We start from the raw sequence: 26,456 nt of genomic DNA on the forward strand, positions 1-26,456 counted from the left end.
GGACTACAGTGGGATGAGGGCAGAGTTGGCTAAAGTAGACTGGAAACACAGACTAAACGGTGGCACAATTGAGGAACAGTGGAGGACTTTGAAGGAGCTCTTTCATAGTGCGCAACAAAAATATATTCCAGTGAAAAAGAAGGGTGGTAAGAGAAGGGATAACCAACCGTGGATAACCAAGGAAATAAAGGAGAGTATCAAATTAAAAACCAATGCGTATAAGGTGGCCAAGGTTAGTGGGAAACTAGAAGATTGGGAAAATTTTAAACGACAGCAAAGAATGACTAAGAAAGCAATAAAGAAAGGAAAGATAGATTACGAAATTAAACTTGCGCAAAACATAAAAACAGATAGTAAAAGCTTTTACAGATATATAAAACGGAAAAGAGTGACTAAAGTAAATGTTGGTCCCTTAGAAGATGAGAAGGAGGATTGAATAATGGGAAATGTGGAAATGGCTGAGACCTTAAACAATTATTTTGCTTCAGTCTTCACAGTGGAAGACACAAAAACCATGCCAAAAATTGCTGGTCACAGGAATGTGGGAAGGGAGGACCTTGAGACAATCACTATCACTAGGGGGTTAGTGCTGGACAGGCTAATGGGACTCAAGGTAGACAAGTCCCCTGGTCCTGATAAAATGCATCCCAGGGTATTAAAAGAGATGGCGGAAGTTACAGCAGATGCATTCGTTATAATCTACCAAAATTCTCTGGACTCTGGGGAGGTACCATCGGATTGGAAAGCAGCTAATGTAACGCCTCTGTTTAAAAAAGGGGGCAGACAAAAGGCAGGTAACTATAGGCCAGCTAGTTTAACATCTATAGTTGCGAAAATGCTTGAAGCTATCATTAAGGAAGAAATAGATAGGAATAGTGCAATCAAGCAGACGCAACATGGATTCATGAAGGGGAAATCATGTTTAACTAATTTACTGGAATTCTTTGAGGATATAACGAACATGGTGGATAGAGGTGTACCGATGGATGTGGTGTATTTAGATTTCCAAAAGGCATTCGATAAGGTGCCACACAAAAGGTTACTGCAGAAGATAAAGGTACGCGGAGTCAGAGGAAATGTATTCGCATGGATAGAGAATTGGCTGGCTAACAGAAAGCAGAGAGTTGGGATAAATGGGTCCTTTTCGGGTTGGAAATCGGTGGTTAGTGGTGTGCCACAGGGATCGGTGCTGGGACCACAACTGTTTACAATATACATAGATGACCTGGAAGAGGGGACAGAGTGTAGTGTAACAAAATTTGCAGATGACACAAAGATTAGTGGGAAAGCGGGTTATGTAGAGGACACAGAGAGGCTGCAAAGAGATTTGGATAGGTTAAGCGAATGGGCTAAGGTTTGGCAGATGGAATACAATGTCGGAAAGTGTGAGGTCATCCACCTTGGGAAAAAAAACAGTAAAAGGGAATATTATTTGAATGGGGAGAAATTACAACATGCTGCGGTGCAGAGGGACCTGGGGGTCCTTGTGCATGAATCCCAAAAAGTTAGTTTGCAGGTGCAGCAGGAAGGCGAATGGAATATTGGCCTTCATTGCGAGAGGGATGGAGTACAAAAGCAGGGAGGTCCTGCTGCAACTGTATAGGGTATTGGTGAGGCCACACCTGGAGTACTGCGTGCAGTTTTGGTCACCTTACTTAAGGAAGGATACACTAGCTTTGGAGGGGATACAGAGACAATTCACTAGGCTGATTCCGGAGATGAGGGGGTTACCTTATGATGATAGATTGAGTAGACTGGGCCTTTACTCGTTGGAGTTCAGAAGGATGAGGGGTGATCTTATTGAAACATTTAAAATAATGAAAGGGATAGACAAGATCGAGGCAGAGAGGTTGTTTCCACTGGTCGAGGAGACGAGATCTAGGGGGCACAGCCTCAAAATACGGGGGAGCCAATTTAAAACCGAGTTGAGAAGGAATTTCTTCTCCCAGAGGGTTGTGAATCTGTGGAATTCTCTGCCCAAGGAAGCAGTTGAGGCTAGCTCATTGAATGTATTCAAATCACAGATAGATAGATTTTTAACCAATAAGGGAATTAAGGGTTAGGGGGAGCGGGCGGGTAAGTGGAGCTGAGTCCACGGCCAGATCAGCCATAATCTTGTTGAATGGCGGAGCAGGCTCGAAGGGCTAGATGGCCTACTCCTGTTCCTAATTCTTATGTTCTTATGTTCTTATGTATTTCTGGGGCATGACAACCCGGCTGCCCCATAGCAGGCGGTTGGCTTGGATGGCGAGCTCATCCATCCGTCTCTGAAACGGTCTGACCTCCTCGAGGCACGCCCTCTGTGCGGGCGCCCAATCCCTAGTCAGGACACATTTCTTTATCATGGATAGGATGGGGTCTCTGTTGGTCCAGAGTTTGATCTGGCGGGCTGTGATGGTGGAGCCTGCGGTGTCAAAAGCCTCAACGGCCATGACCATCTCAGCGCTTTGCTCCGCTGCCCCCTTGGTGGTGGCCAGTGGGAGCCTGCTGAGTACGTCAGCGCAATTTTCGGTGCCTGGCTGATGCCGTATGGTGTAGTCATACGCAACCAGCGTGAGAGCTCATCGCTGTATGCGAGCTGACGCATTGGCATTGACAGCCTTGCTGTCGGACAACAGGGATGTTAATGGCTTGTGGTCCATCTCTAGCTCGAACCGTCTACCGAAAAGGTACTGGTGCATCTTTTTCACGCCGTAAACACAAGTGAGTGCTTCCTTTTCGACCATGCCGTATCCACGCTCTGCCTGGGAGAGTGACCTGGAGTCAGCTGTCGTCATTACCCTGCTGCAACACACACCCAACCCCGTAGGACGATGCATCGCACGTTAAAACCAGTTTTTTACAGGGGTCATACAAAGTCAACAGTTTGTTAGAACACAGCAGGTTCCTCGCCTTTTTGAAAGCCCGTTCTTGACAGTCCCCCCAAAGCCATTCACAACCTTTACGCAGGAGCATGTGTAACGGCTCCAACAATGCGCTTAAGTTCGGCAGAAAGTTCCCGAAATAGTTCAAAAGTCCCAGGAATGATCACAACTCCGACGTGTTGCCAGGCCTGGGCGCCCGGCTGATCGCCTCCGTTTTTGATTCAGTGGGCCGGATCCCGTCTGTGGCAACCCTCCTGCCCAAAAACTCGACCTCTGGGGCCAAAAACACACACTTGGCCTTTTTAAGCGGCAAGCCTACCCGGTCCAGTCGGCATAGCACCTCCTCCAGGTTGTGGAGGTGTTCCTCGGTGTCTCAACCCGTTATAAGGATGTCGTCTTGGAATACGATTGTTCCAGGAGTGGATTTGAGCAAACTTTCCATGTTCCGCTGAAAGATCGCTGCCGCCGAACGAATGCCAAACGGACACCTATTGTAGATAAATAATCCCTTGTGCATCGTGATGGTGGTCAGAAGCTTGGATTCTTCAGCCAGTTCCTGAGTCATGTAGGCCGAAGTGAGGTCTAGCTTCATGAAAAGCTTGCCACCTGCCAGCGTGGCAAAAGGTCCTCCGCTCTCAGGAGCCGGTATTGGTCTTGCAGCCACTCTCGGTTGATGGTGGCTTTGTAGTCGTCACAAATCCTGACCGAGCCATCTGCTTTAAGGACAGGAACGATGCAACTTGCCCAGTTGCTGAATTCAACGGCCGAAATTATGCCCTCTCTGAGCAGCCTGTCCAATTCACTTTCAATTTTCTCACACATCACATACGGCACCACTCTAGCTTTGTGGTGCACTGGTCTGGCGTCCGGAGTGATGCGTATCACTACTTTAGTGCCCTTGAACATTCCGACACCGGGTTGAAACAGTGACCCGAATTTTTGTAGGACCTGTGAGCATGAACTTCGCTCCACAGATGAAATGGCGTGCACATCCCCCCATTTCCAATTCATCTCGGCTAGCCAACTCCTCCCCAAGAGCGCAGGGCCATTGCCCGGGATGATCCAGAGTGGCAGCCAGTTCTGTTATCCATTATGTGTTACCACCAAGTTTGCACTGCCTAGCACTGGGATGATCTCTTTGGTGTACGTATGTAGCTGCGTGTCAATGCGTTCCAGTTTGGGCCTGCTAGCTCTGTGTAGCTATAGTCTCTCAAATTGTTGGGCGCTCATAAGTGACTGGCTAGCTCCCGTATCCAGCTCCATGTGCGCCGGGATGCCATTCAATAAAACTTTCATCATCATGGGTGGCATTTTTAGTGTATGAGCTGTGGACGTCAGCCACGTGAACCCACTGAACTTCAACATCCATGTCTTTTCCCCTGGCATCATTCTGCATTACAGACCCTTCATCTGGTCCCTCTGTCTCGCAGATTAGCCTCGCCACAGCCTTTTTGCACATCCTGGCCAAGTGTCCACTGACGTTACAAATCCTACAAGTATATTGCTGGAACCTGCAGCTTTTCACAGTATGTCTACCCCTGCATCTCTAGCCTGAGCTGAGATTGTTGTTAACAAAGGGACTGTTACCAGGCATTCCTCTCTGATTGCCCATTTGGTTGTTTCTAAGCACTCTGATGGTAGGTGTTAATGGTCCCATCACGGGATGCATTGTTCCTCGTGATGGCGTGAATTGCCGATCTCCTTTCCATTGTCCCTGTTGCGGGCCCCCTCTAGAGTCTGTTGCTGCCTGGGCGGTTTCGAAATGCCCTTGCCTGCAGGGTCCTTAGTCGCGTTCACAATGTTAACTCCCTGGTCCATCGCCACGTTGGGACCAGGGCTGCATGTGTAAATTAGCTTGGTCTCCTCTTCCCCTGCCATGAAGGTCTGAGCTATCAACGCCGCCCATTCTAAAGTCAAGTGCTTGGCCTCTATGAGCTTCCTGAAAATGCCGGTATGATTAATGCCCTCAATGAAAAAGTCCCTTAATATCTCCCCTCTGCAGGCGTCTGTGAACTTACAGACACTGGCCAAGCGCCGCAGGTCTGCAACGAAGTCCGAGATGTATTGTTCCTCCCGACGCCGGTGTGTGTAGAACCGGTGCCGGGCCATGTGTACACTACTCGCCGGCTTGAGATGCTCACTGATCAGCTGGCTGAGCTCTTCAAAGGACTTGTCCGCTGGCTTTTGGGGTGCAAGCAGGTCTTTCATCAGCGCATACGTCTGTGGTCTGCAACTGGTCAGTAGATGCGCCCTCCGCTTGTCAGCCGCTGTCGCTCCCAGCCAGTCCTTCGTGACAGAGCTCTGCTGGAGTCTTTCCACAAAGTCGTCCCAGTCCTTATCCCATTCTTTTCGCCAAATGTGGTGTCCCTGCACTGTACTACAAACTCACACAAGGCATATACTGCAGACACAGTCACTACGTGACCTTAACCTTTATTCCCAAGACCAAGGGATGCTGACCCTGGGTGGGACCTCCCCTTTTATACCTGGAAACCCAGGTGAGGAGTGTCTCCCACAAGCTTACCCACTGTGGTCAAGGTGTGCATTTCTAGGGTATAAGTACAGTGTACAGGAGTTGCATGAAGGTTACAGTTACACGAAGATTACCGTTGCATGATGGATAGATACATGACATCACTGGTCGAATGTAATAAATGGGCCAGCCCGATTGTTCCAGTGTTAAAGAGCGACAGCATGGTCAGGATTTGTGGAGACGACAAGGTCACGACCAACCGAGTTTCGAAACAAGATCAGTACCCGCGACTGAAAGCTGATGACCTGTTTGCAACGCTAACCGGGAGAAAATCGGTCACCAAATTGGATCTAACGTCAGCCTACATGACACAGGAACTGGTTGAATCATCCAAGAAACTTATGTGCATCAACACGCACAAAGGACTGTTAATGCCGTTTTGGCATTCGTTCGGCGGCAGCCATATTTCAGAGAAACATGGAGACCCTATTGAAATCTGTCCCCAGGTTCCGTGGTATTCCAAGACAACATCCGAGCCACAGGTCGTGACACCGTCGAGCACCTGCACAATCTGGAAGAGGTTTTGCGTCATCTGATCAAAGTGGGACTCAGGCTGAAACGTTCGAAGTGCATTTTCATGGCACCAGAGGTCGAATTCCTTGGACGAAAGATTGCTGCAGAAGGACTACAGACGCGAAAATAGAGGCCATAAAAAATGCGCCCAGGCCCCAGAATGTGACGGAGCTGCGTTCGTTCCTGGGTCTTCTCAACTACCTCGGTAACTTCTTACTCAAATTGAGCACAGTATTAGAGCCTTTGCACAAGCTGCTCAGGAAAGAAGACAACTGGGTGTGGGGTGAACTTCAAGACAGAGCCTTTGAGAAGGCTAGAAATCTGTTGTGTTTCCACAAGCTACTTATTGTGTTCCTAACGCAGATGAGACTGCACACAGGGAGGTTAAAGTAACAGTGACCTCAGTCTTTATTAAGATACTCCAGAGTGAGGAACATGCCTTAGGGGCCGGCTTATATACAGTGCTCCCAAGGGATGCTGGGATCCATTGGGACTTCAGGGGATGAGCTCCTTGGTGGCGGAACATGGGAGTACATGCTTTGCAGATACACAACATCACTCCCCCGCAAAGTCAAAGTGAAAACTATTTACAAGGTGAGGCGGTCGGGAGCTTTTCTTTCCCTGGTGGACCGCCTCGGTACAAATGTCTGTTCTGGTGTGTTGGCTGTGCCCTCACTGGTCAGGCATGTTGTTGGCCTTGCAGGGCTGCTAGGTGAGCCTGGCCTTGCTGGGCTGTTGGCGTGATGGGTTCGATTTCCTGGTCTGGAGCGGTGTCGTTGATCCTTTGATTGTGTGTTGTGGGCTCGAAAAGGGTGGTGTCTGCTGTGGGTTGTTCAGGTCAGTCTGTGAACCGTAGCCTCGTTTGGTTCAGGTGCTTTCTGCAAATTTGTCCATTGACTACAAACACCCTACTCCCATCTTTAGCTATCACCATGCCAGCGATCCACTTGGGACCATGTCCATAGTTTAGCACATACACAGGGTCATTCAGATCAATTTCCCATGACACAGTGGCGCGACCATCGTTTACATTTTGTTGCTGCCGCCTGCTCTATACCTGATCATGCAGGTTGGGGTGAACCGGAGAGAGTCTGGTTTTAAGTGTCCTTTTCATGAGTAGCTCAGCCGGGGGCACCCCTGTGAGCGAGTGGGGTCTCGTGCGGTAGCTGAGCAGTACTCGGGACAGGCGGGTTTGAAGTGAGCCTTCTGTGACTCGGTTAAGGCTCTGTTTGATTGTTTGTACTGCCCGCTCTGCCTGCCCATTGGAGGCTGGTTTAAACGGGGCCGAGGTGACATGTTTGATCCCATTGCGGGTCATGAATTCTTTAAATTCCACACTGTGAAACATGGCCTGTTGTCACTGACCAGTATGTCAGGCAGGCCGTGGGTGGCAAACATGGCCCTCAGGCTTTCAATGGTGGTGGCGGTGTTTCCCGACATTATTTCACATTCAATACATTTTGAAAAAGCATCCACCACCACCAGGAACATTTTACCGAGAAACGGGCCCGCATAGTCGACATGGATCCTCAACCATGGTCTGGAGGGCCAGGACCGCAAACTTAGTGGTGTCTCTCTGGGCGCGTTGCTCAACTGAGCACACACGTTGCATTGCCGTACACAGGACTCTTAAGTCAGAGTCGATACCGGGCCACCACACGTGGGATCTGGCTATCGCTTTCATCATTACTATAACCCGGGTGTGTGCTGTGGAGATCCAAGATGAATGTCTCCCTGCCCTTTGTGGGTAGCACTACGCGGTTACCCGACAACAGGCAGTCTGACTGAACGGACAGCTCATCCTTTCGCCACTGGAACGGCTTGATTAGCTCTTGCATTTCAACAGGGATGCTAAGCCCAGCTCCCATGCAGTACACAGTTTTTTACTCGGGACAACAGAGGATCTTGGCTGGTCCAAGTCCTAATCTAGCGGGCCGTGACAGAGGTGATTTATCATGTTCAAACGCTTCCATGACCATGAACAAGTCTGCGGGCCATGCCACAATCAACAAGTTTGCAGGCTGCGCCATTTCCACCCCCGTGGTGGGCAATGGTAGCCGACTGAGAGCATCCGCACAGTTCTCGATGCCTGGCCTGTGGCAGATGGTATAGTTATACACTGATAGCGCGAGTGCCCACCTTTGTATGCGGGCTGAGGCATTCGTATTTATCCCCTTGTTTTCAGCGAACAGGGATATGAGGGGCTTGTGATCAGTTTCCAGCTCAAATTTGAGGCCAAACAGGTACTGATGTATTTTCTTTACCCCGAACACACATGCTAATGCCTCTTTCTCAATCATGTTGTAGGTCCTCTCGGCCTTAGACAAGCTCCTGGAGGCATAGGCGACAGGTTGCAACTTCCCCGCAACGATAGCTTGTTTTAATACACAGCTGACTTTGTACGACAACGCATCACATGCTTGCACAAGTCTTTTACACGGGTTATACAATACATGCAGCTTGTTGGAGCATAAAATGTTTCTGGCTTTCTCAAAAGCAATTACTTATTTTTTTCCCCATACCCAGTTCTCACCTTTGCGCAATAACACATGTAGGGGCTCTAAAAGGGTGCTTAACCCCGGTAGGAAGTTATCAAAATAGTTGAGGAGTCCCAGGAAGGAACGACCACAGTTCCGTGTTGTTCTGTGTCCTGGGCGCGTTCCTTATAGCCTCTGTCTTGGCGTCTGTGGGCCGAATGCTGTCCGCCACAATCTTTCTCCCCAAAAACTCCACTTCTGTTGCCATGAAGATGCATTTCGACCTCTTCAGCCGCAGCCCTACGCGATCCAGTCACTGGAGGACCTCCTCCAGGTTTTGTAGGTGCTCGGCGGTATCCCGACCAGTGACCAATATGTCGTCCTGAAAGACCACCATGTGTGGTACCGACTTGAGTAGGCTCTCCATGTTTCTCTGGAAGAGCGCTGCAGCCGACCAAATTCCAAACGGGCATTTGTTGTAGATGAACAGTCCCTTGTGCGTGTTGATGCAGGTGAGGCCCTTCAAAGACTCCTCTAACTCTTGCGTCATGTAGGCCGAAGTCAGCTTGGTGAACGTCTTGCCTCCTGCCAGCGTCGCAAATAGGTCGTCTGCCTTAGGTAGCGGATATTGGTCCTGTAGCGAGAAACGATTAATAGTTACTTTATAATCGCCGCAAATCCTGACCGTGCCATCACTTTTGAGTACTGGAACAATCGGGCTGGCCCACTCGTTGAATTCCACTGGGGAGTTGATGCCCACGTGTTGCAGCCTGTCCAGCTCGATTTCCACTCCCTCCCTCATCAAGAGCACTGGTTCGTCGATGACATGTACACGCTCGCGCTTTGTGGTGAATGGGTCGTGCCTCTGCGACCAAGTGGATCCGCACCTTCGCCCCGGAAAAGTTTCCAATGCCTGGCTCAAATAGGGAAGGAAATTTGTTAAGAACCTGGGTACATGAGGCCTCATCGACATGTGATAGCGCTCGGATATCATCCCAGTTCCAGCAGATTTTGCCCAGTCAGCTCCTTCCAAGCAGTGTGGGGCCATCGCCGGGGACAATCCAGAGTGGCAGTTCATGCACCATGCCCTCATAGGTGACCTTGCCCATGGCGCTATCCATGACAGTGATAAGCTCTTTGGTGTACGTTCTCAGTTTCATGTTGATGGGGCTCAGGGCTGGTCTCAGTGCCTTGTTGCACCACAGTCTCTCAAACATCTTTTTACTCATGATGGATTGGCTAGCGCCAGTGTCCAGTTCCATGGCTATGGGTAAGCCATTCAATTTTACGTTTAGCATTATAGGTGGACATTTCGTCGAAAATATGTGCACCCCATGTATTTCAGCATCTGCCTCCTCTCTGAGGCTCAAAATTGCTTTCATCCACCATGGACCGATCTTCCTCTGCCACATGGTGGTTAGCAAGTTTTGCAGAGCTAGCAGCTCATCTGCAAGCTCGTTGGAGGTGCCCCATTGTTCCACAGCTCTTGCAAACATACCCTTTGAAGTGGCATGAATAGGCTGAATGGAAGTCTCCACAGTGCCAACAAGGTGTGAATTGCCTTGCATTCATCCTTCGTTGGGGACTCTGAGTCATCTGGGTCACCTGAGGCCTGCTGGCATTTGCAGACTCACGATTTCTGCCCTGTACATTTCTGCTCGCAAACACAGTTCCAGTTAATTTATGAACATTGCTAGCACTTGTGTGCTGAGAGATTTGTTTGGTGTTATCACTGGTGTTCATAAATGCCTGTGCTATCGCAATGGCCTTACTGAGGGTCGGTGTCTCTACAGTCAAAGGTTTTCGTAGGATGGTCTCGTGGCCAATGCCCAGTACAAAAAAGTATCTGAGCATTTGCTCCAGATAGCCATCAAACTCACATTGTCCTGCACATCGCCTTAGCTCAGCGACGTAGCTCGCCACTTCCTGACCTTCAGATCGCTGGCATGTGTAGAACCGATACCTCGCCATCAGCACGCTCTCCCTCGGGTTAAGATGCTCCTGAACCAGTGTACACAGCTCCTCATATGACTTATCTGTGGGTTTCACCGGAGCTAAAAGATTCTTCATGAGGCTGTAGGTCGATGCCCCGCAGACCGTGAGGAGAACCGCTCTCCTTTTTGCAGCACTTCCTTCTCCGTCCAGCTCATTGGCTATAAAGTACTGCTCTAGCCGTTCGACATAGGTTTCCCAGTCCTCACCCTCCGAGAACTTCTCCAGGATGCCCACAGTTTGCTGCATCTTTGCGTTGGATTCGTATTCTCATCGCCAGTTATTGTGTTCCTAACACAGATGAGACTGCACACAGGCAGGTTAAAGTAACAGTGACCTCAGTCTTTATTAAGATACTCCAGATTGAGGAACAGGCCTTAGGGGCCGGCTTATATACAGTGCTCCCAAGGGATGCTGGGATCCCGTGGGACTTCAGGGGATGCACTCCCTGGTGGCGGAACATGGGAGTGCATGCTTTACAGATACACAACACTACTGGTACTGTATGACCCATGCAAGCGTCTAGTCTTGACCTGAGATGCCTCGTCCTGTGGGATCGGGTCGCCTGCATACTCCAGAAAGCCAATGAGTCAGGCAAACTACAACCAGTTGCATACGTATCTTGCGGCCTGTCCAAGGTAGAAAGAGCCTACGGCATGGTAGGGAAAGAGGCTTTAGCATGTATTTTTGGGTTAAAAAAATGCACCAGTACCTGTTTGGGCTACGCTTCGAGCTGGAAACCGATCACAAGCCACTTACATCACTGTTCTCGGAACATAAAGGTATCAATACCCACACGTCGTCCTGCATCCAGAGGTGGGTGCTGACATTATCTGCCTATGATTATGTCATTCTCCATAGACCAGGCACCGACAACTGCGCTGATGCATTGAGCCGGTTACCGTTGCCCACACCGGAGGTGGAAACGCCAATGCCCACAGAGCTACTCGTGGTCATGGATGCCTTTGCGAATGAAGGGTCGCCTGTCAGTGCTCAACAAGTTAAGACCTGGACCAGCCAAGATCCGACCTTATTGTTTGTAAAACATTCTGTTCTTAACGGGGACTGGTCGACCATCCTCAAGGAAATGGGTGATGAAACCAAACCATACAGCCATCACAAAAATGAGCTTTCCATCCAGTCTGACTGTTTACTGTGGGGTAATCGTGTTCTAATGCCAAAGAAAGGTAGGATAAGATTTGTACGGGAGTTACATAGTACGCATCCCGGGATTGCCACGATGAAGGCCATTGCCAGGTCCCATGTTTGGTGGCCTGGCATTGACTTGGACTTAGAGTCATGCGTGCATCAGTGCAGCTCTTGCATGCAGTTAAGCAATGCCCCAAAGGCAGCTCCACTCAGTCTGTGGTCATGGCCATCCAAACCGTGGTCTAGAATCCACATCGATTTTGCGGGCCCCTTCCTCGGTAAAATGTTTTTTGTGGTGGTGGATGCATACTCCAAATGGACAGAATGTGTGATCATGTCATCCAGCACTTCCACTACCACCATTGAGAATCTGAGAGCCATGTTTGTCACACATGGTCTGCCAGACATTGTTGTCAGCGACAACGGACCGTGTTTCACGAGCCTGGAGTTTCAAGAGTTCATGAAATGCAACGGCATAAAACACGTGAGGTCAGCCCCATTCAAATCCACATCCAATGGTCAAGCGGAGCGGGCAGTTCAAACTATCATCAGAGCCTGAAACGCGTAACTCACGGTTCCTTGCAGACAAGCCTGTCACGCATACTGCTCAGTTATGGGACAAGGCCATACATGCTCACCGGGCTCCTGCCTGCGGAACTATTGATGAAGAGAGGCCTCAAAACCAAGCTCTCTCTGGTCCATCCTGACCTTAACGATCATATCGAAACCCGACGTCAATGCCAGCAGTGGTATCACGACCGTGCCGCAGTGTCATGTGACATATCTGTAAATGACCCAGTGTATGTACTTAACCATGGTCAAGGGCACAAGTGGCTCCTGGGCAATGTTACGGATAAGGAGGGTAACCGGGTGTATATGGTTAAGCTCAAGAATGGGCAGATGTGCAGGAAACACATTGATCAAATCAAGCTAAGACATACTGACGAACCGGAACAGTTGGAAGACACTGCGAGCTGAGACGACCAACCAACTCACGTCCAGCCATCAGAAGAACCCACTGTGGTCAACGCCCAGCCCCAAGTCATGAGAGACTCAGAAAGCACTGGGATTGTACTGAGATGGTCAACCAGGGAGCAAAGGGCTCCGGACCATCTGAACTTGTAATATGGATTTGTACCAAGAACTGGGTGGGGGGCAGGGGGGGGGGTAGAATGATGTAATGTATGTACATAAGGTCTGTCCACCAACAGAGGTCCTAGGGTCAGAGGTACACTCGTGCCGGGCCCGCTATATAATCTGAACTTCACCTTTGTATCTTCACTTCTGGAAGCCATTAAAGACTGACCAGGTTACATCTAGTCACTGGCTCACAGTACGGAGTTCATTGTATCATTTCATACACTATAACATTACCACACCAACTTAGTGTTTAAAGAAAGAAAGACTTGCATTTCTATAGCACCTTTCATGACTAGCGGACATCTCAAAGCACTTTACAGCCAATAAAGTATTTTTGGAGTGCAGTCACTGTTGTAATGTGGGAAACGCAGCAGCCAACTTGCGCACTGCAAACTCCCATAAACAGTAATATGATAATGGCCAGATAATCTGTTTTCGTTATGTTGATTGAGGGATAAATATTGGCCAGGACACCGGGGATAACTCCCCTGCTCTTCTTCGAAATAGTGCCATGGGATCTTTTACATCCACCTGAGAGGGCAGATGGGTCCTCGGTTTAACACCTCATCTGAAAGACGGTACCTCCGACAGTGCAATACTCCCTCAGCACATCATTAGAATGGCAGCCCAGATTTATGTGCTCAAGTTCCCAGATCGGGACTTGAATCCACAACCTTCTGATTCAGAGGCAAGTGTGCTACCCTCTGAGCCACAGCTGACATCAGACATAACAATCCTGACTTGGACATAGATTTCTAATATCCTGAAATTCCCCACCTACACTATCGTGGGAGCAAAATCACCACCAGAACTGCTGCGGTTCAAAAAGAAGGCCCGTCACCACTTCCCAAGGACAATAAATGTGGCCCCACCAGCCTCTCCCACATCTTGAGGGCAAATAAAAAACAAGTCCGGTCCTTAGGGATTGACAGGAGTGAACATACCACTTGAGGTGTGATTGAATTGGAAATATTTTCCTTCCTCATCCAATTGATTCAACACTGCAGGAACAGTCAAAGTGATTTATATCCTAACTTTATTAGGGGCAATTTGTAAAGCAATTCCAATACTTCAGGAAAATTTTGCTTGGCAGATGGAAAGCTTTAACTAAAGTGCATAAAAACAAAGGGGAGAAAAAGCTGATCAATGCAGAATAAATGTTAACTGTGAAAAAAGCTGCACTCCACGCTAACTGAAACAAAGCCGACGTTACTTTTTAAGAATTAGACCTAAGTGGGCCCGGACCACAGCAGGTAAGCACCCAGTGTAGGTGGGTGAGGTGCACTCTGGAGGCAGAATCGTGGCCAAAGTTGTGAAATTCAACATGTGGGGAGTCAATTTAACCCAACCCGCCTGGCAGGAAACCCACCCCATCAGATTGGCTACAACGGTAAGCAATTTCAGTTGGGGTGTAAAAGGGACATCCGATCCGATCCTGTTGTTCCATGTCCACCCAAATAAATGCTACTTAAATGCAGGTTGCGCATGCCTAAGTGCTGCGTGTGTCTCGCAGAATTCAGCATGTTGCAAGTCAGGTGACCTTGACTTGAACAACCACATGGGGGCCAAACTTGGTGAAGGCCAAGTCCCGCCCAAGTGCCACCCAAAAGGCCGTCGATGGTCGCCGAGAGACCAGGCGGCACTTTGGGCGGGAAATTGATAAAAAATCATTTTAAAGTTGGGCCAGCGGCAAACGAGCAACGTACGGCGTCAAACTGGGCTGGAGCGGGCGGGAGCTCCCAATCTTGGCGACAAAGGCTCCTGACGCCGAAATGCAGTCGAGGATGGAGTCGGGCCCACGTATGGTCGAAGATGTTCAATAAAAACGATTGTAAAAAAAAAATTACCCGGAAGACCTTCAGGGGAACCCATTAAGGTAAGTCGCTGTGAAAAAAAATGTATTAAAAAGCTTACGAACCTTTTTTTTCAGTTTTTTAAAACTTACCTTGGGGGATTAGACCAGCCTCCTCGTGGCGGTCCTTCCCACTGCAGGCGCCAACTCCTGCCAACTCCCGCCCGCACCAATCTGGCATCTCGGCAGGCGGGAGATCACTTGCGCCACTTGGCCTTCCACTGACGTCAGCGGGCGGTTCCCGACGGTTCTCCCCTCCAGCCCAAGTGCAAATTGGCACTGGGCATAACCCGGAGAGGAATGTCGGCTGATCTCGGCAGTAGTGGGCAGTAAGTCTATCAATTTCGGTCCTCAAGACTTTACCATTCAATTATTATGTAGATATTCACAGTAAACCTTTATGTTCAGCAGAGTCCGGGGATCAGCAGAGGTCTATAAAAGGCCGCGAGAGGCAGCGGGAGTTCGTGGTCGCTGAGGCGTGAGTCCGGGGAGCAGCAGAGGCCTATAAAAGGCCGCGAGAGGCAGCGGGAGTTCGTGGTCGCTGAGGTGTGAGTCCGGGGATCAGCAGAGGCCGATAAAAGGCCCAGCTTGTGCAGCTATAGGGAGAAGGCAAAAAAGAAGTAGAAAGAAACATAAAAGTGACGTCACAGCCTAGGGGGTAAGTGATTGGCTGGTGATTGGTGAGTAGTTTTTCTTTTTCTTTTTTATATTAGTCAGTAACATTGTTGTCACCAATTTAAGTGTATCTAAGGTTAAGTCATGGCAGGAGAGCTCGGTCGGGTGTTATGCTCCTCCTGTACCATGTGGGAACTCAGGGACACTTCCGGTGTCCCTGACGACTACGTGTGCGGGAAGTGTATCCACCTCCAGCTCCTGACGGTCCGCGTTGCGGAGTTGGAGCTGAGCGTGGATTCACTCTGGAGCATCCACGATGCTGAGAATGACGTGAGTAGCACATGTAGCGAGTTGGTCTTACCGCAGGAGAAGGGTCCATAGCCAGATAGGGAATGGAAAACAAGCAGGAAGAGTAGTGCAAGGAAGATAGTGCAGGGGTCCCCTGTGGTCATCCCCCTGCAAAACAGATACACTGCTTTGAGTGCTGTTGGGGGGGATGACTCATCAGGGGAGGGCAGCAGCAGCCAAGTTCATGGCACCGTGGCTGGCTCTGTTGCACAGGAGGGCAGGAAAAAGAGTGGGAGAGCAATAGTGATAGGGGATTCAATGGTGAGGGGAATAGATAGGCGTTTCTGCGGCCGCAACCGAGACTCCAGGATGGTATGTTGCCTCCCTGGTGCAAGGGTCAAGGATGTCTCGAAGCGGGTGCAGGACATTCTAAAAAGGGAGGGAGAACAGCCAATTGTTGTGGTGCACATTGGTACCAACGACATAGGTAAAAAAAGGGATGAGGTCCTACGAAACGAACTTAAGGAGCTATGAGCTAAATTAAAAAGTAGGACCTCAAAAGTAGTAATCTCGGGATTGCTACCAGTGCCACGTGCTAGTCAGAGTAGGAATCGCAGGATAGCGCAGATGAATACGTGGTTTGAGCAGAGGTGCAGCAGGGAGGGATTCAAATTCCTGGGGCATTGGAACAGGTTCTGGGGGAGGTTGGACCAGTACAAACCGGACGGTCTGCACCTGGGCAGGACCGGAACCAATGTCCTAGGGGGAGTGTTTGCTAGTGCTGTTGGGGAGGAGTTAAAGTAATATGGCAGGGGGATGGGAACCAATGCAGGGAGACAGAGGGAAACAAAAAGGAGGCAAAAACAAAAGACAGAAAGGAGATGAGGAAAAGTGGAGGGCAGAGAAACCCAAGGCAAAGAACAAAAAGGGCCACTGTACAGCAAAATTCTAAAAGGACAAAGGGTGTTAAAAAAAGCAAGCCTGAAGGCTTTGTGTCTTAATGCAAGGAGTATCCGCAATAAGGTGGATGAATTAACTGTGCAAATAGATGTTAACAAATATGATGTGATTGGGATTACGGAGATGTGGCTCCAGGATGATCAGGGCTGGGAACTCAACATCCAGGGGTATTCAACATTCAGGAAGGATAGAATAAAAGGAAAAGGAGGTGGGGTAGCATTGCTGGTTAAAGAGGAGATTAATGCAATAGTTAGGAAAGACATTAGCTTGGATGATGTGGAATCTATATGGGTAGAACTGCAGAACACCAAAGGGCAAAAAACGTTACTAGGAGTTGTGTACAGACCTCCAAACAGTAGTAGTGATGTTGGGGAGGGCATCAAACAGGAAATTAGGGGTGCATGCAATAAGGGTGCAGCAGTTATAATGGGTGACTTTAATATGCACATAGATTGGGCTAACCAAACTGGAAGCAATACGGTGGAGGAGGATTTCCTGGAGTGCATAAGGGATGGTTTTCTAGACCAATATGTCGAGGAACCAACTAGGGTGGAGGCCATCTTACACTGGGTGTTGTGTAATGAGAGAGGATTAATTAGCAATCTCATTGTGCAAGGCCCCTTGGGGAAGAGTGACCATAATATGGTGGAATTCTGCATTGGATGGAGAATGAAACAGTTAATTCAGAGACCATGGTCCAGAACTTAAAGAAGGGTATCTTTGAAGGTATGAGGCGTGAATTGGCTAGGATAGATTGGCGAATGATACTTAAGGGGTTGACTGTGGATGGGCAATGGCAGACATTTAGAGACCGCATGGATGAATTACAACAATTGTACACTCCTGTCTGGCGTAAAAATAAAAAAGGGAAGGTGGCTCAACCATGGCTATCAAGGGAAATCAGGGATAGTATTAAAGCCAAGGAAGTGGCATACAAATTGGCCAGAAATAGCAGCGAACCCGGGGACTGGGAGAAATTTAGAACTCAGCAGAGGAGGACAAAGGGTTTGATTAGGGCAGGGAAAATGGAGTACGAGAAGGAGCTTGCAGGGAACATTAAGGCGGATTGCAAAAGTTTCTGTAGATATGTAAAGAGAAAAAGGTTAGTAAAGACAAATGTAGGTCCCCTGCAGTTAGAATCAGGAGAAGTCATAACGGGGAACAAAGAAATGGCAGACCAATTGAACAAGTACTTTGGTTCGATATTCACTAAGGAGGACACAAACAACCTTCCGGATGTAAAAGGGGTCAGAGGGTCTAGTAAGGAGGAGGAACTGAGGGAAATCTTTATTAGTCGGGAAATTGTGTTTGGGAAATTGATGGGATTGAAGGCCGATAAATCCCCAGGGCCTGATGGACTGCATCCCAGAGTACTTAAGGAGGTGGCCTTGGAAATAGCGGATGCATTGACAGTCATTTTCCAACATTCCATTGACTCTGGATCAGTTCCTATCGAGTGGAGGGTAGCCAATGTAACCCCACTTTTTAAAAAAGGAGGGAGAGAGAAAACAGGGAATTATAGACCGGTCAGCCTGACCTCAGTAGTGGGTAAAATGATGGAATCAATTATTAAGGATGTCATAGCAGCGCATTTGGAAAAAGGTGACATGATAGGTCCAAGTCAGCATGGATTTGTGAAAGGGAAATCATGCTTGACAAATCTTCTGGAATTTTTTGAGGATGTTTCCAGTAAAGTGGACAAGGGAGAACCAGTTGATGTGGTATATTTGGACTTTCAGAAGGCTTTCGACAAGGTTCCACACAAGAGATTAATGTGCAAAGTTAAAGCACATGGGATTGGGGGTAGTGTGCTGACGTGGATTGAGAACTGGTTGTCAGACAGGAAGCAAAGAGTAGGAGTAAATGGGTACTTTTCAGAATGGCAGGCAATGACTAGTGGGGTACCGCAAGGTTCTGTGCTGGGGCCCCAGCTGTTTACATTGTACATTAATGATTTAGATGAGGGGATTAAATGTAGTATCTCCAAATTTGCGGATGACAGTAAGTTGGGTGGCAGTGTGAGCTGCGGGGAGGATGCTATGAGGCTGCAGGGTGACTTGGATAGGTTAGGTGAGTGGGCAAATGCATGGCAGATGAAGTATAATGTGGATAAATGTGAGGTTATCCACTTTGGTGGTAAAAACAGAGAGACAGACTATTATCTGAATGGTGACAGATTAGGAAAAGGGGAAGTGCAACGAAACCTGGGTGTCATGGTACATCAGTCATTGAAGGTTGGCATGCAGGTACAGCAGGCGGTTAAGAAAGCAAATGGCATGTTGGCCTTCATAGCGAGGGGATTTGAGTACAGGGGCAGGGAGGTGTTGCTACAATTGTACAGGGCCTTGGTGAGGCCACACCTGGAGTATTGTGTACAATTTTGGTCTCCTAACTTGAGGAAGGACATTCTTGCAATTGAGGGAGTGCAGCGAAGATTCACCAGACTGATTCCCGGGATGGTGGGACTGACCTATCAAGAAAGACTGGATCAACTGGGCTTGTATTCACTGGAGTTCAGAAGAATGAGAGGGGACCTCATAGAAACGTTTTAAATTCTGACGGGTTTAGACAGGTTAGATGCAGGAAGAATGTTCCCAATGTTGGGGAAGTCCAGAACCAGGGGTCACAGTCTAAGGATAAGGGGTAAGCCATTTAGGACCGAGATGAGGAGAAACTTCTTCACCCAGAAAGTGGTGAACCTGTGGAATTCTCTACCACAGAAAGTAGTTGAGGCCAATTCACTAAATATATTCAAAAGGGAGTTAGATGTAGTCCTTACTACTAGGGGGATCAAGGGGTATGGCGAGGAAGCAGGAATGGGGTACTGAAGTTGCATGTTCAGCCATGAACTCATTGAATGGCGGTGCAGGCTAGAAGGGCTGAATGGCCTACTCCTGCACCTATTTTCTATGTTTCTATGTTTTCATCTTCATTTCAACAAGTACGCATCGAAATATTTAAAAAATAAATATACTGATGGCATTAGAAAAAAAGGTTTACTTGCGTGGGAAGACCAGCTGCAGCTAACTGTGGAATGGATTTACATCTGACAAGCATGTAATCAAGAAGAAAGAGATTTGCCTTTAATTTATGAATTTGATAAACCAGTTTCTCTTAAGCCCGAGGCGAGTCACTGTTTATAGAGTTTTAAAACTTGTAAATTGATGGGAAACATGTCGGGTGCTGAGAATAGGCAAAGCAAAAGGGAAGAAAAAAACACTGCAACACACCCGCTATAAATGTTTGGTAACTCTGCAACCTCCAGCACTCTTCAGCTTCGAATCCCCACTGGCTAGAGTGGAACTGGGCCAAGCAGAGCAGGAAGACTCCATTCTGTTTTGAGTTAGCTGAGCTTGCACAGGCAACATTGGGATCACTATAATTGTCCCAGGCTCAAGCCCAGATTTTCCTATGATTCCTATGTAGCCTTGATGAATATTCTTCCCAGGGTAACGACCCTAGTGTTCTTCTTGAAAACACTCCCCACTGTGATTGTAGAATCACCCCCGTATTGCAATTCATTTGACTGCCTAGTTCCCTGGAGTTAATTTCTGTGTATTATAAGTTACAAATTATGTTCATATATCTCTCTCTTAATAAGGGTTCAACACATTTTAATAATCAAACATTGATCCATTTTAAAGGTTACACATTTCATATCTGCTGGTATTCATTTGCAAACTGTTCCATTTAAACTCCTGGCCCTTCAACCATCTGTGCTGTGTGGTTAATAATTACCAGTCAGTACACATATGTATGGGTTATTAAATAATACTATAATACAATAGCTACAACTAGCATAGGAGACAAAGTGCTTGATTGTTCTGATCATTTGGTTTATTGAATTGTTTTAACTGCATCAATATTTACCCTGCTTATAGTTATGACTTTGTTTCTTAAATGTAATGACAGTTCATGCTTTCCACCTGTATTACTGCAAACAGCAAACTCAACCCAAAGTGTGGAAGTGCAGTTGACAACTGTTCTGGCAATGAGTGGTTTCCATTAACTTATTTGTCTAATAAGTACCTAGAAATACGTAGAAGTTACAACGTGTAAAACAGGCCATTCAACCCATGTTGGCATTTGACCTCCACGTGAGAAATAGTTCTAATCATATTTATCCACATTTTTCGCATATCTCTTCCATCCTTATTTCTTCATCACCTACAATCTACTATTGAATGTTAACATAGTTTCTGCTGCAACCACTAACCTCTGGAAGTGAATTCCACAGCCTCACAACTTTCTGTGTGAAGAGGTATCTCCTGATCTCCATTTTTAATCTATCTATTTTCGTATTCGTTCCTGGGATGTGGGCATTGCTGGCACGGCATGTATTGCCCATCCCTAATTGTCTTTGAGAAGATGGTGGTGAGCCATCTTGAACTGCTGCAGTCTGTGCAGTGAAGGTACTTCCATAGAGCTGTTAGGAAGGTAGTTCCAGGATTTTGATCCAGCGACGACGAAGGAATGGCAATATATTTCCAAGTCAGGATAGTGTGTCACTTGGAGGTGGTGGTGTTCTCAGGCACCTGCTGCCCTTGTCCTTCTAGGTGGTAGAGGTCATGGGTTTGTGAATTGTACCCTCTTTCAGGGTTCAATATTCTTATTATAGCGTGGAACCCAATACTGCACATAGTACTCTAACTAAAGTCCTATTAAAGTTTTATATAGGCTCAGAATTATCTCTTGGCTTTTTATAGTCAATACCACTTGAGAGATAAAACTGAGAATTCTATTAGCTTTTATACAGCCTAATCAATAAGAGGTTCTGCCTTTATTCTGTGAACCTGTACCTCCAAGTCCCTCTGCTCTCCCACAGCACCAAGCTTATTTTCTTTTAGGTTACAATTATTGCAGTTACTTTGCTTTACCAAAATGCATCATCGCATACTTACTGACATTGAATTCCATCCGCCACTTTATTGTCCATTCCTTCTTCTTATCAATATCCCTTTGCAGTTTCCTTTAGACTGCTAAAATATTAAGCATATCTCCTATTTTGGTATCATCTACAAATTTCGACACCACTCCCTCTCAGCCTATGTCCAAATCATTGATATACATAGTGAACAGAATTGGCCCCAGAACTGAAACACACTACCCACTTCCAACTATTCTGAAAAACTGTGCTGAACTCCTGCTCTCTGTTTTCTCCCTTCTACTAATTTTTAATCCACTTTGCCCTCCTCTTCCTAATTCCATACCCTTCCATTCTCTAGTAATCCGCCATGTGGTACCTTGTCAAAGGCTTTCCTAAAGTCGAGGTATTCTATATCTACTGCATTTCCCCCAGCTACCATGCCCGATACCTCCTCCAGGAATTTTATGAGGTTTGTCAAGTACAAATGTTCTAAATGTTTTCTCTTTATCAAGATACATGGTAGTTTCATCCTTAATTAAAGACTAAAATTTCCCTTACCGCAAATGTTAAACGAACTGGCCTGTAATTACCTGGATTAGCTCTGCCTCCCTTTAATATCTTCCTGCATTTTGTGGATCAGATCACAGTGTTTCTGAAATGAGAGAAGCAGAAGAATCATTATTTGTGATATCACCGGGAAACTGTTCAAGAGTTCTACAGAACCAAAAGATTCCAGAAATAATAGGATCTGTAAAGTGTTATTCTCAATCTCTCCAACTCAAGGTCCTTTGGCCAGTCACTGCTACATTAATGGTGGGAGTTGTTTGGAAAGGACCTCAAGCCCAATAGTTCATGTTTTTCATGGTACTAGATGAAAGAAGGTATGCTAGGGAAATCAGCAATGGTCCCAGGCACTAAGGGGTAACTCTTCTGGAGGGGCTATGACAAAGATTGCAGTCGGGTGAGGGAAGCTGTGAGAATGGGAGACCCAAGGTTTTCTTGCAGGGCCCAAAGGAATGTTCTTGCTCCTTCTGGCCCACAAGGACATTTTTTTTAATTGTTTAAAAGCATCTTTTTGGCCTTATCTGGCCCTGGATCCACTTACTGACAACTTTGGCCTGGCGGAGAGGCATCACCATTCTCCTGGTCAGGCCATAAGTTAATATTGCAATCAGGCAAGTGCTTAAATCTTTTTTGACTTTCCTTGTGGTGCCAGGAGGAGTTTAAGCCTCTGCAGACCCGGGCTGCCATCCAGTCCCCCTTATGACCGCGAGACCCTCACTAAACCCCTTCCCCAGGACCTACCTCCTGCTGCTCAATATTGTACTCCTTCCCGCCAGCCAGCCAGCTGCCACTTCCAGACAGTTTTGGGCAGGCAACTGACTGAGGGAATGCAGATGTGGCCGGGCCTCATGTAGCTGAGGTCAGGCCAGTTTGCCACACGTCTTGGCCCCCCTACCCATCTGATTGAAGCCCCAAGTTAAAATCGGGGTGACTCTGTTTTTTTTATATTCATTCACAGTATGTGGGCGTCACTGAAAAGGCCAGAATTTATTGCCCATCCCTAATTGCCTTGTTAGGCCATTTCAGAGGGCAGTTACAAGTCAACCACATTGTTGTGGGTCTGGAGTCACATATCAGCCAAACCAGGTAAGGATGGCAAATTTCCTTCCCTAAAGGACATGAGTTAACCAGCTGGGTTTTTATGACAATCCTGTAGTTTCATGGTCACCATTATTGATACTAGCTTTTTATTCCCAATTTATTTAATTGAATTTAAATTCCCCAGCTGCTGTGGTGGGATTTGAACTCTTGTCTCTAGATTATTAGTCCAGGCCTCTAGCTTACTAGTCCAGTAACATTATCACTATGCTACCATTCCCACTGTTTGCACCATAAATGTTTTTTATAAATGCGATAATTTATTTTACAAATTAAGACAAGACGTATCATCAGAATCACTGTAGTTTTTTTTATTTCAAAATATACTTTATTCATATAAAAATTTGTACAGTACATTCAAAAGCAGTTCAGTACATTTTGCTGCGGTCAGCAATCCCATACACTACATTTGGGTGCTGACGGCAGTTCCGTTCGATACATTTCCTTGCTTTTCAGTTCAAGTACAATTCGGTACAATACGGCATACATTGTAGTACATTCAACAAATTACATTACATGTGTCACTATACAGTACACGGAATGGGTGACGGTACATTTACACTTTTCCTTTCCAACGTGCATCACGAAACAGACCTTGCATTGTAGCTCCGTAACACAGGACTCTGTGCTCTACGGGCTGTTCCCAGGGACACACACCGAGACAGACATCACCTGCTGCTGGAGGGCCATCAACTCGGTCAAAGACGCTCTTTGGTCTTGCCGAAACTTGCTGGTCTTCCAGAGCAAGGAGATGTCCAGTCTGCGTGTTGCAGACTGGCGCAATCCAAGATCCAGGGACGCACTTAAAATTGGTGCAGTCGCCGCAAAGGCACGGTGGGGAAGGGCCACAGTTTAAAGCCCTTCTGCCACGGTAAACCTGGGGACATGAATCAGTACAAAACTCCTCTCGGGCTTTACTTGTAACTTCTTTTTTGTGTACATGGAGAATCGCTGTAGTTTTTTTTTTTGAAATTCGTAGCCAATCGTTCCAATTCTTTGTCAAATCACAAACGCCAGAGGTCACCTTGCACACGCCAAGGATCACTCTGCGCCAATGCTCTTAGCCAAAAGGCCTAGAGCCACTGCACCGTTCCTGGAAGTACTGCAATACCAGGTTCGTGCCATAGAGGTGGATGGGTCAGGTCCCCCACACACCTCCGTGGAGGTGGATGGGTCAAGCCACCCCACCCACCTCCTGTATCGCTGTAGTTAACAACCAGCAACGAGACAATCTGTTCATTACTACGCCACTTCTGAGTTATTCAGTCCCACTGCCTTCTTCAGGTCCCTGCACTGCTCTGTGTGAAAGGCTGCAAATTCTTACGCGGTTCTTAATTATAGCTAATTTTTATTTACGTGGTCAAATTAGTTCAAGTAGCCATGGCCAGGTATGTTGGTAACCTTGCACAGGTCAGATAACAATCAAGTTATACCTCACTCTCATGCAGATACGGGACAGGGACTCATCTCACACATACATTTTTATGAGTGTTATTACAGCAGAGAGCAATGCATCCTACAAATATTTTCAATTAAACGATAAACCCGAGTGCCCCCTTATTAAAAGGACACAAGAAGCCACAAAGTAATTGTTAGGTATACAAGAACTCCACGAGGCTGAGTACTGTGAGCTAAACTTAGTGTAACCTTCTTCTTCTTTATTACAACTCCAGAGTGCCGAAACAACATGTCAGCCAACCTTTTATACAGGCCCTGCACATGTGACCATTAGGACGCCAATAGTCGTGCCCTCTGATGGCAAGTATTACATAGTTACATACATAACAGTAACAATAAAACTTTAAACTTAGCAGATCAAATAAAAATTTGGTTGCCAAGGCTAATGATGCACTCCAGTCCCTCCGGTGCCCACCTCTCACGGAAGGCCGCGAGCGTACCGGTGGACACCGCATGCTCCATCTCCAGGGACACCCTGGCTCAGATGTAATCACAGAAGAGAGGCAGGCAGTCAGGCTGAATGACCCCCTCAACCGTCCGCTGTCTGGACCGGTTAATGGCCACCTTGGCCATGCCCAGGAGCAGTCCTACGAGGAGGCCCTCCGACCTGCTCACTCCCCTCCGTATCGGGTGCCCAAAGATCAGGAGTGTGGGACTGAAGTGCAACCAGAATTTGAGGAGCAGCCCCTTCAAATAATGGAAGAGGGGCTGCAACCTCATACACTGAACATAGACGTGGAGCTGGCTCCACGGTTTCTGATGCTGATGATACGAATGCTGAGACTTAGGTTTAAATGATGACTTAGTTACCAGATGTGAAATGCATGCTCTGCAAGGCTTGGCAAAGTTACAAGTTATAAGGGCAATGAGCTGTAAGAGGAAGATGAGGGTGAAGCAATCTTGTGGTTAACAACAGCTCTGCAGAATTCAACACGCAAAGAGAAGTTATTCAGGTACCTGTATTCAAATAAAGGTTTATCATATTAAATATAGGTTTATCATAAATATATGCTGATCTTAAATCTAGTTCAGTGTGTGAGTTTGGGAGGGAGGTGGCAGAGAAAACCTGTTAGAGTGGATGATCTTAAGAGGGTTATGCATGAGGATCCTGATGTTACAGGTCCCGAACTTCATTTTAAAGGGTGGAAGATACCTGTGCGTGAATTCTTTTAACGTGGGGTAGCTGTTGCACTCCAGCTACCACACGGGCTTGGCAGAGCAAGGTCTTGGTCCAGTGGCAAGGAGATGGAATGGCAGACAGGATAATTGCTAGAGTGTAATGATTTCATGGAGCAAAGTCTCATTGATGTGCAGCAGTACAGAAACATCATAAATATTTGTTCTGAAAGAAATTTGTAGCTGTCGCCACTTAAGGTAATCAAACAGCTTCATTTTTTCTGGAGTATGGTTGGGATGGGTCACCATTCTGTGGGGTCTGTAGCAAGAAATGGCAAACTCCCAACTTCTTTCTTTTCAGTCTTGTCTGATTCTTCACCAAGAGGGTCCAGAATGTTTGGGACGTTCCCAGGCTTTATATGTGTCATGATACGGTTCATTTTTTATTATTTAAATTATTATTAGACTACTCCCTGTCAATTGTGAGCATTCAGTACCTTCAAGCAAACATAATCACAAACCTGTCACAAGAGCCAGTTATCTGCACTTTCAAGAGATGTTATTGCCATGACAAGCGAGCTTAATTTCCCTTCAAAGCTTTAAAAGAGCAATGTTAAGGTTAACAAGGCAAATGCAAATTTTCTCCCTTGCGTGAAATTTTTTGGCTCTTCTGCCAAAGTTATGGTGAACAACTGTCAGCATAAAACCTGAGAAGTTCTTCTCTTAGGTGGACCCTCGTATCGAGGATGACTTGCTTCCACGCTAAAAAGGGATGAGTTCACAGGTGTTTCAATAAATTACCTAATATTCCCGGTCATGAACTACATATTGAAGGGTGGAAGATGCCTATGCGTCGATTTTTTTAATGTATGGTAGCCGTTGCAAACTAGTCCCCACATGGGCTTGACAGAGCTAGGTCTTGGTCCAGTGACAAGGATGACCCAAGACGACCAGAGACTAGTTCTGCTGC

At 47.1% G+C, this 26,456-nt stretch overlaps 1 long non-coding RNA gene across 1 annotated transcript in view; it reads right to left on the minus strand.

The window, feature by feature from the left end:
- LOC139268073 (uncharacterized) overlaps positions 1 to 26,456 on the minus strand; it is an 88,171-nt gene that overhangs the window by 46,705 nt on the left and 15,010 nt on the right. The window contains exon 2 of the long non-coding RNA XR_011593969.1: positions 21,841 to 21,902. This is a non-coding gene — a long non-coding RNA (uncharacterized lncRNA). The remainder of the gene's footprint in view (positions 1 to 21,840; positions 21,903 to 26,456) is intronic.

Source organism: Pristiophorus japonicus, chromosome 8 (genome assembly GCF_044704955.1).
Source record: "Pristiophorus japonicus isolate sPriJap1 chromosome 8, sPriJap1.hap1, whole genome shotgun sequence".
In the NCBI taxonomy this organism is placed as follows: Eukaryota; Metazoa; Chordata; class Chondrichthyes; family Pristiophoridae; genus Pristiophorus; species Pristiophorus japonicus.